Source organism: Lonchura striata, chromosome 4, assembly GCF_046129695.1.
Source record: "Lonchura striata isolate bLonStr1 chromosome 4, bLonStr1.mat, whole genome shotgun sequence".
NCBI lineage: Eukaryota > Metazoa > Chordata > Aves > Passeriformes > Estrildidae > Lonchura > Lonchura striata.
The window spans coordinates 71,313,953-71,328,386 of record NC_134606.1 but is presented as its reverse complement, the minus strand read 5'-3'; the positions used below and the strand labels follow the sequence as shown (position 1 = coordinate 71,328,386).

The 14,434-nt window shown below is 39.4% G+C and overlaps 1 long non-coding RNA gene across 1 annotated transcript; it reads right to left on the bottom strand.

Annotated features, from left to right (window-relative positions):
- Positions 1-239: 239 nt before the first annotated feature.
- LOC110471177 (uncharacterized) lies at positions 240-13,206 on the bottom strand. Its single transcript, XR_002465547.3, has 3 exons — positions 13,079-13,206; positions 1,480-1,619; positions 240-680 (listed from the first exon to the last, which is right to left on the bottom strand). It is a non-coding gene; the product is annotated as an uncharacterized LOC110471177 (long non-coding RNA).
- Between the last annotated feature and the right edge of the window lie 1,228 nt (positions 13,207-14,434).

The window sequence follows — 14,434 nt, the reverse complement described above, 5'->3', positions numbered from 1 at the left end:
ATCTTGATTCTTCTCTTTTCCTATTACTAGGTATCAAAGGCTCCATAACATGGCAGCACCAAGCCTACTGACTGCAAGTTCAAACCTGCTTTTTGTCTGCACTCACAGCTGGAAAAAAAACATCAGCTGTGCACCTTCACCTGTGCCAACTATCTTTTGTAAGCAAGCAAGACAAAATGTAAGAAACAACCATAGAAGCTTGGTAGCCTAATTGCTAGAGCCAATCTCTTATTGTGCCTCAGTGCAGGAAAAAAAAAAAGAAATTTAAAAATCCAATTAATAGAGTCACATAAACCACACTGGTCCCTGTGGCAGTGGCTTAGAGTTCTGTAAAAATTACTTATGGGATGCACAGGAATGTGTAGATATGTAGCAAAAGAAATATCTCAAGACAGTGTAATAAAATAAGGGGTGTGGGGGGGGGAACCTCAAGGTAATCCCAGAGCTCTTTAAGAAATAAAAAAAAAAATTTGCATTACCTAGTCCTTGAACTCAAATACAGCCTAAAATTAACCTTCACCCATTAAAGTAAATGTAGCTATTGGCTAGGAATATTAAAATATGTTACCTTAAGAGAGCAGAACAGCAGCAAGAAATGCCAGCACTTCAACTGTTCCATTGGCTCATTTCATGGTAGAAACTGGGTTTCAGTCACACACATTACATTCACAACTTGATGCCTATTAGCAACATAATACAGTACAAGGATAAAGCAATAATTTAATCTTAGTTCACAATTTTCTCTGCCTCTCATGGATACACAAGAAAGAAGGGTGTACTACAGCAATAGGCACTTAAGTAACTCATAACTTGCGTTATGAGTTACCTGATGCCTAAATAACAACACTTCTGTCCTCCTTGCATCAACTCCACTGCTTCAAGCCTGATTGACAGACTGAATCCCATTAGGAAAAGAGTAGCAAATGCAGACTGCCATAGGGGAAAAAAAAGCTACCCAAGTGCCACAAAGCTGTGCTAGCACTCACACCAGAGGGAATGTAGCAATTACACTAGAATGGGATATGTCCAACTACTTCAAATTGTTTAGGTAAATACCATCAATACACAAGTTTAGTTTAATTACAGTATCCTATATACTCCACAACTTTTAGTGCTTACAAGGACTGCAAAGAAAGGAACTATAAGAACTCTTTTTGGAGATGAATTGCACTTTTTGAAAGCTAACAAGAAAATGCTTGGTGTAGGGGAACAGCACAAGAAGTTCATCCATCTGCAGGGTTAGGTACACACCTCACTCATCTTCAGTGCTGCATTCCCCGCTTCAGACCTCAGCAGTGCTCCTTTTCCCATTTATAACAAACAGTACACTGCTAACCCTATTTGAGTCAAACTCAAGTGGTTCTTATGGCATTGTTTTCATATGCGAGGCACACAGACAACACAAGCACACAAGAATGTCATTGCTACTTCTCCCTCACCAGTACCCAAATAGTAGGAACTGCTATTGTGCTTACTCACCACAGCTTACTGAGAGACAGATGATCATCATACACAAATGAAGTTCCATCCACTTCTGCTCCACTGTTATGCACATTCATTGCCTGTCACTCAGGAATTGTCCAAAATACACGTTTACTCGTCAAATTTGCACTGTGTTCCTAAAGAAGCATTACATAGCAGTGTTATCTCTCATTGTATTGCAAAACTTGAATCCCAGAACTGCTTTCACCTGCAACAAAGTGCTTCCATGAAATACTTGGTTAGCTTCTGTCTTTTTCTTCCTGTACTTAAGTCCACATTTGTAACGTGTGATTTGCAGCAAGTTACGAATGAAAAGGCTTTCAATCAAACTCCTCTGGAAAACAGCTGTAGGTGAAATTAAACGGACTCTCACCAGAAAGGGATTTAAGAGGATCAGTTTCTGAGATGTAAGGTGTCATGCTTTTATTTACAGTGATGAATGACATCTGAACTGGATTGTGTATTGCTGCAGTTGCCATAGGGAAGGGACCTGCTTACACATAGCTTTAAGTTTTATTTACAACGACACCAAGCAGAGCATACAACACAAACAACAATGCAGCCATGTCACTAAAAAAAGAAAGGTAAGTTTGAAAGGGAAAAGAAAAAAATAAAAGAAAACAATGCTGTATCATTTTACGTTCAATCTGTTTTTCCCCTTCTGTGAAGGGCTTGGATCTTTGTGCTATTTTAATGCTCAGCTACCGTTTTCCAAAAGCCCTTGAATGAACGCTGAAGGACAAAGGTGTCATTCTGGAAGATGCAGCTTTTTGCAGCCTGGTAGCATTGAGATGTTGATTCTGTTGGTTCAGTGTCTCTTCAGCTCAGATGAGTGATAGGAAATCCATCTGTCAGCAACTCTGTGACTTCATCTGTACTGCCAAAGCAATGAGGGAGGTCAGCAGCATCTGAATGGAACCCATGGACAGCCCATACCCTCTCTACTGAGGGTACAACCTGAACAGGATATACTATTAAGAGAGATAAAAAGCTCTCATACCCAAATTCACAGGCTGAGGTCTGCTTCTTGCTAAATTTTGTTTTTGAAGGAAAACTAAAGGCTGACTTCCAGCTGCTTTATTGTTTAGATGACCCAGATTGTGTTTTTAAACACATTTGCTCAGCTGAGCTATGAACTGGTTTCTTTGGGGAACAAGAATTATACAAAGCATTAAGACCGATTATGAGACACCTCCTTTCATTTCAGAATTCAGAGAAGTCCTGCAATGTTAAGAAAAACTGGTCATGAAGATCAAAGGAGAAGGGAAGGCAATTAACAGATTGTTTCTTTTGAAGAGGGATAAGTGCCAGCTCCCCAGCTTTTGTTGATAAGAACAAGCAACAGCCGTATTTTAAGGGGCTCTTAGGAAACTACTGCAAATCACAGGGACAACAGTTTGAGGCTTGTGAAAAATTTCTGCATACTTAAAAATCTGAATTTCTAGGAAATATTTGCCTATTACAGCGAGGCAAAAAACTCAATATTCTAATGAACAAAGAATGCAAAAACATCAAAGAAGGACAGTGCAGCCTGCAAAGACTGAGTTTAGAAGTCCGATACTAAAGAAAGGACATAGTAGGCATTGACTGCTACTTTTCACTGAAACCCAAGAAAATCAAATATACTGAATCCTATACCCAGTCCATCTTGCTTGCAGTACAGATAAATAAGTTTGATATTGAAGCTCCCACTTTGACTCAAGATGCAAATGGTAATGAGTCAGACAAGGAAGGCTTACCTGATATTATACATTCTATAAAGCAGCAAAAACACTCCATTCATCATTGGAAAAGAGAAGAGTTGCAAAGGCTTGTAACTAAGCACAGGGATTACAGAGTGATAAACCAGGACAAGATGCACGACCAGAAACAGCTGATTAAAAAAGTGTCATTTGGGACATAAAGCACCAAGTTGTGGCCAAGTATATTGGGTGATAAAGCACACCAAGACATGACTGGGTACCCCACAGGGAAGTTTTGTGGGTGCATGAAATGCCAGCTAACCAGGAACAGGACAGCTGTAGCTTGTGCTGTTTCTGCACTCTCTCCTCAGCACCATCAGATGAATGACACCACAGCCAGGAGGAAATCTTGGCTGAGTTTTGGGCTATACTCAAAGGATTTAAAAATTTATTCAGCCAAGCTAAAATACAGCTGATTCTGTAAGACAATATGCAAACTGAAGCAGAAATGCAACTACCCCTTACTAGCTAAATGTTCTGTCTTCAAATAAATGGACAGAAATTAAGGTCCTAATTATAATTTTGAGTTTTGTCTCCAAGAAGAAACTTGTGAATATACTGGATCAAAAAAGAGTACAAAAATGGGTGAATTCATTACGCAGGAATGGAAAAGGTAATGTGGAATACAAAGATGAAGCTGGCATTTGCTATCTCGGGCACTGAAAAACATCACACATTAGAGAGGATTTTGGATTTCAGTTAAACACAGATCTATGTAACAGAAAAGCAGATAATAGAATTTTTGATACTATGTTGGATAGAGAAGAGTACTAAGTTCTGAAAAATGTTCTTAACAGAAGGCTGGAGTTAATAGATATCAGCTCCTAACTTTCAAAGTAACAAACTCACCTGTAACTAAAGCTCAAAAAAAGCAGATCACAAGGTCTGCGAGAGATGAACTGCAAGCGTTTAATCCAGGGCTTCTCAAAAAGGACCCCAAACAGTCAAAAAACTGCAAATCACACATTCCAAAAAAAATCAAGACAAGAATTCACTCCAAAAAAAAAGCCCAAACCAACAAAATCAGTCCAACTTCAGTCAGGTTGCTATTTTGTCCATGAAACTGCTAATCAGGGGCACAGTCCTTCCTTATTTATTTGTATAGACTTTTAAGGTACCTTGAAGAAAGACAGCTTTTCCATCAGATCACCAGGGCAGAGCAGCTTGTGCTGTGACAAAAAGCACTGCTGCATCCACAAGGATGACAGATCTAACATCATGCTCCCAGGGGCTCATACAACAGACTAACTACTGTGGGACAGATGATGTTCCAGGGCCAGGTGTTTTGTCTTTGATTTGTAAGAAGGGACAAGGAAAATGTAATGTTTCTTTTGATATCTTTACTCCACCAATGGCCAGCAGCCTTTGCAGCAAGAGAATTATGTACAAGGGTAGAAAAGAGCCCAGTCACTGATGTCTGAGACTGATTCTGACTACTCGAGGGGCTTGAAAGATCATAGCCTTCAAGCTGCTCTTCTGTCAAAAACATCTGATGTACAAATATGTACATTTTTTACTTAATATAAAAAGTGGCACAGGCTTGTTTTGTGGAAACTATCTATGCTGTCACCAAAAAAATTAAAAATCGCATAACTTGTTCCCAGCAGCGCTTCCCTCCTTTGGCACACACAATAACTGTGGAGAGCTTATAGGGACATAAATCAAGGACTGTTCCAACTTGGCACGGCAGACTCACAACACAAGCACATTATCCCATAGCACTGAAAGCAAACAGGTAGATGTTCCAAGGAGTTTAAACATGAAATACATCATCTGTATCATGTTTCACTCAAATAGCTCCACCAAAACACCTCAACCACATTACTGGTAACCATGAGCAACACTTGCATTGTGCTGCTTTGAGGCATTAATAGTAACATGGCTGAAGATGCACCTAAAAATCCCAGTTTATGGAAAACACATAAGGTCTCCAACTCCTGGCCTACTCTAGAGGAAGTGCATTTGGCATGGGAAATCCAAATAAATATATTTATGGACAACTAGCCAATATGCAGCTGTTAATCCAGCTTCAGTTCAGGTGTTACCTTCTCATCACAAATGAATTCAGAGCAACTTTAGGTTTGGAGGCCCACACTAGAACTGCCCAGATATGAAAGCTACAATACATAATAAAATATTTAGCACCCCACTTATGTTGTAGGGCCTGCACACCTACAGGATCCATATAATTTGCATCTGTTGCTGAAAGTGGTCTTTTCAGTTTAGGTATCTGGTTTAAGGATCAGTAGACAATTAACAATTGATGAGCAGCTCAAATAGCTCACTTGATATCTCTGTCTCTAAGCATGCTCCCACACTGTCAGTGTCTCAGTTCACTCTCTCAGCTACACTGAACAATAACTCCAAATCAAAACAGAGGCAGCTGCACTAACAATGTCAATAAGAAAACTGCTTCAGTGCTGCCTTAAAAAATACAATCAAATAAATCAGCATTTATTGGCTACATTTCCATTAACCTTGAAGCCTTAACACATTCTCTTATAAACAAGTTATTAGCAGTAGATGGTGTTCTGTAATGCTTGTGAATTGCTGCTTAACTGCATTTTAATAATTGAGAATGGAAAATTTTGTCACTGTGTACTAGAACCTTGTCAGGATGAAATGCTGGGAAGTCAAAATTTGCTTTAGTTTGGTGTTTTATTTTAGAATGAGAAAGAATTCTGGCCCTTTAGTTTCTTCTAATTGAATTATTTAAACTATCTAATAGGCTTTTTAATTTTTTAAGGGCAACGCACAAGGTAAACAACTTGTTAAAAAAAGGCCAAGTCAGTTGCCACATAAATTACATCAGGGACAAATCCAAAGGCAATGTGTGCATCCATCAGAGTCACAGCTCAGGAAACAGCAGACTGCAGTGTGCCAAGCAGCTTGGAGGCCATGGCATCTCCTGCATACATCTCTTCCTTCCTCCACAGGGGAATCAGTGTGTCTCACTTATTAAAAGGATGCAGCTTGGTGTAACCTCAGGATCACGTTTCTAGAGGAGAGCTTCAGAACCAGCTCTCCCAATGGACAGTGCTAAAGCACACAAACTGCCCCTGCTGTATAATTTTCATCTCTTCACCCATCATCATTTAATAAAATTAAAATGCAAATAGTACTGATGTCAGTGATCAAAAAGAAAAAATAATTGAAAAATACCACCTGCTCTGATAATTAAAATTCCTTTAAACACATACCCACTTTGCATCTCCCATTTGTTTTCCCTTCTGCAAGCCACGGAGATTTTCCCTATGAGTCTTCCTATTTGATAAGGCAAGAGTCATCCCTTTTAGGAAATAAATTAGAAATAAGAAAGGCTTGGATTAACCAGACTTTACTGACCTTCCTTCATGAATAAACAATGAGCTTTTCCAGAACTGCGAGAGAAAAGCATTCCATAAAATGAATGTGTTTCTTTGTTGCCAGACAAAAAAAAAAAATCCAGCACAGAATCAAAGCACTTTGTTCTAGGCTACTTGCACTTAGCATGGGTTTTAAATCCTGAACTTCTGGAGAGAGGAATTAACCCTGCCACACAAAGGAGCCTCAACACTCATCACACCTACCTAGGTTTTGAGTCCCAAAAATTACACTGAAATTAACTACGTGAAGGCAATTTGCCTTGCTCAAACTCCTGACATGGGCTGGATTTAGCCAAAATAGGAGCATGCTTAGTTTTCCCCTCTTAGCTTTGGAGCTTTTCAAGAAATCTCAGAGCCTTTTGTCTTTTTTTTATCCCCACCTGAATTAAAGTGGGAAGGTGTTAAAACTAAATAAACAACCTATATTCATGGTTTAAGACCCTGGACACAAGCAATGCAAAATCCATTAAGAAAATGAGTGTTTAGGGTGCTTCTGTCATTAATACATTTTATGAAATTTCCTAATGTCATTGAAGTTGCTTATTAATTCTTTTTTCTCCCCTAGAGTATTCAGAAAAAAAACCTGTAGAAAAAAACTTCACACAACTGCAAACAAGCAATATTTTTTCTGTGAAGATTTCTGTTTCAAAATATAACTGTTGTAGAGGGAAGCACCACCTTCTCTGACATTAAAAAAAAACAAAAACAACCTGCTTAGCAGAAGGTGCTTTTTACAAAGTAGTGGAACAGGGAGCGCTCAGCTCTTCCTGTATCGGATCCCATGGCTACAAACCAGCTGTGATTCATGGGGCAACACTGACTTCCAGTGAGGATTTACTCCCAAAGGACACAAAAAGGCCCACCCCAAGGACACCCAGCAGGATATGCAGGAACATAGTCCAGGGTTAGTCAATAATATTGCTTCCATGGCCTCACCCTCTACCTCTATGATTGACATGGATCTTGAGGAGTCCTTTTTGGGGAGGCGTAGTTGGGGGGTGGCAGGGGGAGGAATGAAGAAATACCATCCTGTTCTACCAGCACCTCTTGTTACTCAGATGTTCCCATCATCATCTAAGGAGCAGAAACCAAAATCCCAGCCTATACTTAGTGCTTGAATCACAAGCATCACTCAAATGATTAGACCGAGAGAACTGCATCAGGGAATATCAGGATGGACCAGCTTCTTGCAGAATTCATCTCCTATTTAATTCATATTATTCAGAGCTTGACACATTTTTTACTCCTAAGTAGTACTGCTGACATGCCATGCTTCATGAAACTCTTCTTCCATAATTACATGGTTGTGATAAATACAACAGGGAAAAAAGACCAACTGATTTTGTATCAGTAATTTGAAGTGTATTCATAAGCAGTGGTGTAAAAAATAGATTCTGCAAGTTCCAGGGACCAAGTACATCATTCTATACATAACAGTTCTTCAGCTAATAAGCTATTTTTGGACTATGCTGGTCAAAGTTAAACAGGAATAAAAGGCAGAAAAGGATAATCTACTGAGATATGATTGATTAGAAATCTGTTTGTCAAATCAGAGTAGAATGACAGCACATGTGCCAGAAAAGCCACACACCAGAGAGCCTACCTCAGGTACCCCCCCCCATAAATAACAGCAAATTTAATCCCCAGTTTCTATGGGGACAAACATGCAGCTTTCCTTTCCCACTGGTATCTGCAGGTTTTCTTTTCCAGAAACATTAACTACACAAGTTTCATCTTAGGACCCAAATTTCCTCTTGACTTACCATGAACCCTGAAGAACAATTCTTGGGTCCCGGCCACTGACCATCTTTAAGTGCACAGTTAAAAACAGCAGTGGCAAATCATCATGAACTCTGGTTACAGCTGAGAACATTTAACTCCCCATTACACACAGGGGTGTCTATCAGCAACAGACCTAGACTCTGGCTAGGAATTCTGGGCTGATGCTGAGCACACCAGAGCTGGGTTCAGTACATGCTTATGGTATAATGGCATTGTTGCCAGAAGATACTTGCACAATTTCAACTGTTGCTATGGCCTCTACACAGAGACCATGAATTAGATTGGATTAAATATGAGTCAGAAGAACACAAGTGGGCTTCCATTACAGCTCAAGTAATTTATCAACTCAATAAATAAATATTGAATAATTTTATCTATGGTTGTTTGTTTCTAAATGTGTGATGCTCAGCAGATTATGCTTTTCCTTACAGGAATAGAAGCTTTCCATCTTCATTCCCATCTTACTTTCCTTTTAGAACCTACATACCATGTTCTATACTAGGTATTGTTATCACTAATATTTTGTGTACACAGAGAAGTACTTGTGTATAGGATATTACCAACACAGCCCCTTTGGAATGACAGTAATTTTCCTATCCAAGAGGCAAAAGTAGTAAAAATGACACACTCTTATTTTTAACTACAATGCTAACTCCTATTCCTCAGTAGCCTGTATTCCATCTGAGTTAGGCTGGAACAGATTGGATCTTAAAAATGTAGCTAACACATGTTTGCTGTGGAGCACTAACAGTGCAGCAAGTTCTTTGGGCCTCCTTTAGTTGCTTCTTCCACTGCCTGTACAGAATGTACACAATACAGAGCATCACTTGGTATCCGCAGGTCAGACATTGCGTTTAACAGTAAGAAAATCCGAGAAGATGCCACTTTTTCTCAGTTTCACAGCCATATAACTTTTCATTGGACATCCCCATAAGGATTGAGAGTTATGGAAACAAAATTTGCATGGGAACACACCACAGTATTAGCTCTGCAATGACCACATATTTTTAGGAAATAAGAACTGTATCTGCTATGACTGCAATGCTAACATCAACAAGATGTAAGCCTATGAAACATGCTGTAGAAAAAAATAAACCAAACAGTAAAAGGATTTTTTTAACGTTCACATTGATCATGTACTTTGTACACTAACAACTTGGTCATATTGCCTCAAGCCTTCAAGTCTTCTTAATGTGAAATAAGTATGCTTATTCTTCAAATAACATCTTTTACTGAAAAATGAAGACAAATGTCATACCTTTGCTTCTCTAAAACTGATTGGCTATTTAGTAAAACAAATTAGCTATTGCTCTCATTTGCATTTTTAGACACTCCCAGAAGCCAGATACTGCTTTGCTATCATCCAAAAACACAGCTGAGAAGAAATGTTTCTCTTTTAGGGTTCAAATTCTACTTAATAGTCTAAAATACTGGCTATTGAATTACAGGAAAAACAACTTCAATTTAATTGTTACCTTGCGACATTATCCTTAATACCACATAATTGCAGAAATAATTAAATGCAATTACTAATTATTATTAAATGCAATGATTGTTGCTGATAGATATAAATTATGCATTAATCATGATCTTGACCTATCCTGAGTAAATCACACTGGACACCAAGGCAAAGTTTGTAATTAAAAGAGAGAAAATCCAATTGCAGAAAAGCAGCCCAGAGGCTGGATAGAACAACTTGAGGTCCTTGGAATCACGGAAAGGTTTGGGTTGGAAGGAAGCTTTAAAGATCATCTCATTCCAACCCCCCTGTCATGTGCAGGGACATCTTCCACTAGATCAGGCTGCCCCAAGCACCATTCAATGTGGCCTTGAACACTTCCAGGGATGAGGCATTGACAGCTTCTCTAGGCAACCTCTCTCATCAGCTTAATAAAAAAGTTCTTCCTCATATCCCACCTTGAACTATCCTCTAGTCAGTTTGAAACCATTGTTCCTCCTCCCCATTCCCACAGCCAGACTCTCTCTGCCCTGGAAGCACTAATACACACTCTCCGAGGAAGAAGGAGCAATTCCATTTTCTGTGCAAACAGTTTTTCTGAAAATGAATAAGTTTCCCAATTGCTACTAATACAGACAAAACAGAAAAGCTTGTATACACAAAGCTCCTTGGAAGAAAAAGCCTAACAACACCAAACGGTGCTGTGAGACCTTGAGGAGTGACCTCGAGGCTGCTGCAATGCTGTAAGCAATTGTGCTACTCAGGCTGTTCAAATTAGGTTCTTCTTGCTGTGACAGCAGTTCCCAGCACATGCCTGAGTGAGCTTTCAGAAGGGATGTATTTGTTGTTTCAGTGTTTCCTGTTCCCTTTGGAAACAACCAGGATTTCCAAATCCAAAATGCATCCTTTTTTCACTATCTTGCACATTGCTGCTGGTGCTTGCAACCAGAGTGCAGCTGTATCTATAATTTCCTAGTAACTTGACCTACACTTGTTTTATAGTAACTCTGCAAGAGTAAGAAAAAATTCTGGACCATAAATTAAGGACCACAGCTCAGCAGTTGGCCAACTCACAACAGAGGGAAAACAAGGCATTTTTTAGTATTTCTATCTGGGATCAGACAGCAATTACTCACATATGATATTTAATATATTCGACAGAAAGCTCTTCTCTCTTTATTTCCCTAAACTAACCAGCAATAAATTCAGAACACCACACACAGGGCATACATTCTGTGATATAATCACCTAGATCTGTCATGTTCCTCAGGCTACTCTTCCAAACAAGAGCTACCACCTGCCTCCCCTTGAACCAACACAAATAATATTTGTACACTAAACAGTTACTTACATCTGTGAACTGAATTCTGGGTGGAGACTGAGGTTCCCCAAAACTGAACATGCTAGACCCCTGTGACTGTAGAAAAATAATATAACACTTCTGTACAATTATTTTGCCATTCAGAAACCTGTTTTGGAGGAATACAGAGAAATAACCAAGCTGATCAATAAAATTACAAGTCTAGTATCAGATCAGAGCTGCCACATAGAAAACCAGGAGCTGTATTTTGGCTTTTAAGTGATAGATTAATCTCTGCTAATAACTGGAAAGTGTACAATAAGTTACCCATTAAAATGAGATCTTACATCTCAGGTGTAATAACATCTCTACTCAATTTCTAAGCACTAACATTGCTGGGAATGCAAACATCCCACATTCAGCAAATACCAGAAAAAAAAATCCAGCATGAAACTAACAAAGTAGAAACAGTTTCGTTTCATCATGAGTCACGTTTAGGATTATCTTGCCCCTTTTCTTACCCTCACACATCACTTCCCAAAAACACCCCACCCAATTCCCCAAAGCCCAAGGAAAAAGTTCACAATTAAATCTATGCAGTTCTTCAAACAGATAAAATGCCTTTCTATAGCTGCACATCCCACCTGCCTGAAGCACTGCATCACTAAAACCCATCACTTGGTGCCCTGTGGTTATAACCTTGATTTTTTTTCTCCCTATGATCATAACAATTAAGCTAAATATATGGCTTCCCTTGTGGAATAAAACTGTCTTTTAGGAAGGGGCTGTCTTTGATCTGCCAATAGCAGGGGTGCAACGGCAGTGTCTCCAAACAACTCTAGAGTCTCATGGCCGTTTCTCCCTGGATGAGGAACTCCCGGGGCAGCTCAAAGGCCCTCGGCACACCGCTTGCCTGGGGCTAGCAGCGTGCCTTTGGTTGGTGCCGGCAGCTCAGGGGGATGCTGGAACTCGCCAGGTTGCCGTTTCCGTGCCCTGGAGTCCCGGTAACACTTGCTGCTCCATAGACAGCAGGGAGTATTACAAGCCCTCTTGCTCACACCTAAGAAATGAAGCTGTTTTTTTTCTCAGCCTCACTTGCTGCAGTGCTGTACCTTTGGAATCAGCCTTGCCTTGTCTCTGGTAGCAAGTGCAAGATAGCACTCAGGGAAAGCCAAGCTTCACGCCACAATATTCTAATGCTTAACAGATTTAAAAGCAACTTGCAGTCCCAGGAGGGGTCACCACCGTTTTCACAACAGACCCTATTCACAGGAGATAAACCCAAATTCAATCGTTCTCAATGGACAGGGAAAGGTAGAAGCTGATTGTCATCTCTGTTTAATTTCTTATTTAATTCTGCATCTCTCTTTCCCACAAAGCTATCCCTAAAAAGGCATCGTTTCCAAGAGAGCTGTTTCCAACAGCTCGGGACTACCAGTGAGCCATGAGCACCTCCTTGGCCATAGTGGGACTTGCCCAGAGGGGACACATTCAAACTTCCCAACAGCAATAGCAGACAAGGATATTACTTTTATTGCATAAACAGTACTTTCTGTTTGCATGGGGAAAAGATGCAAAGTGGAGGTACATTATTCAGAAGAATTCCTTCCATGTTTGGTACATTATTCAGATGAATTCCATGTTTAAGTGGAACTTCTTCTAATAGATGTGACTGACCTGCTCATCAGAGCAATGCTTTTTTAAAAAATCTTTTCAGGATGACATTAAAGAACAAGAAGTTAAAAACATTATTGGTAGTTACAGGTCTAACAGCAAAACAGTTCAAGCCAAGAGCACATGAAACTTTTCTGCTTAACAATATTGAAATCCAAGATAATCTGTATTTCATTAATTTACTTCATAGCAAAGCAGGAGGACAGGAAGGTTCTGTGCCACTAACTTGGGGCAATACTAAAACTCTTAACAATGTGTGTGGATCTAACATCACCTTTTTATTGCCAATATCTACATTCCCATCTTTAAAGCAGATATTGAGATGGCACTATTTCAGATAACTCTGAGAACTAGACCTGGAAAGGAAAGTACAGTTTAAGAATAAAATGCAAGAGGTAAGAGAACATCTCCTAGGGACTTACACTGCTGTATAGTGGGCAACACCCATGAAAGTCCAGTTTATGAATGGTGAAGTTCAGGTCATACCTTGGAAACCACAGTTTTATGTCCTTCCATCCAACAGCTGTAAACTCTGGGCAGGAAAGGCTACCTGAGCTAGTCAGAGGTCAGCATTAAAATCAATGGTGTCCTAAAAACACTATACTTACAGAGACACCTTTAGAAGATTTGCTGAGCTGAACAGATATAGCTTCTCTTGTTTTTTGGTGGTTTTCTTTGGAGGGAGGAATGGAGCTTTCTCTAGAGTCAAGATGATCATCAGATGGCAGAAGCTGTGAACATTAAGTGTCTTTAAACAGTCAAATTGTCTGAGCAGGTGAGAAAGTTTAGCATCTTTTTATTCTAAGCCATATTTTTAGTATTTTTAAAATAATTTTTTCTAAGCATCCTCACCACATTTAGATATATTCCCAGATTGGTATTTTTACTTCCAATTTACAATCCCCCAAGCCTGTCACTCTTTTGAGAGCTATGTGGCTATGTTACAAAATTTTTCCCTGAACATGTGTAATACTTTAATTACAACGAAACCTGATCATAAAGAGGTCACATAAGAAATCAATCTGATGGGGAGAAATAGATGTTTCCTATTTTGTTTTAAACTCACCTGACAAATATTTTGAAATTTAGCAGCCATTCTGTTACACAAGTGATTTCACTGACTTTCCTATAGCAGATCCAGACTATTTGAGACTACAGTACTGTTATCTGTATCTAGAGAGGGAGAGAAAATCTTAATATCAACATTCTTAGATGGTTCTCCATACCACAAAATGAGCAACAATACTTAATGCAATGCCAGAGACACAGAGCTGTGAAAGTCACACGCTTAGGCCTAAAGAAACCAAAATCTTCAAGATGATTTAACACCTTTCCCTCTGATGAGTTGCTGCTAAAACCAGCACTTCAAATGTGTCTAGACCATGTGTATGTGCTGAACACCAGCAAGCTAAAAGTAGGTAGGCTGCTCCTAAACAACCTAAAAGAAGTCACTGCAACAAGGAAAATAGATAAAAAAGGACTTAGAACATTAGGATCCCAGTTTTGCTGTCATAAATTCTCTTCATAAACATGATTTCCCCATAGCATAGCTAACAAGTCATCACTACCAACGCAGCAAGTGGTTTAAGTTGCCTGACTCTCATGGCCATCATTCATTTCAGTTTGCACT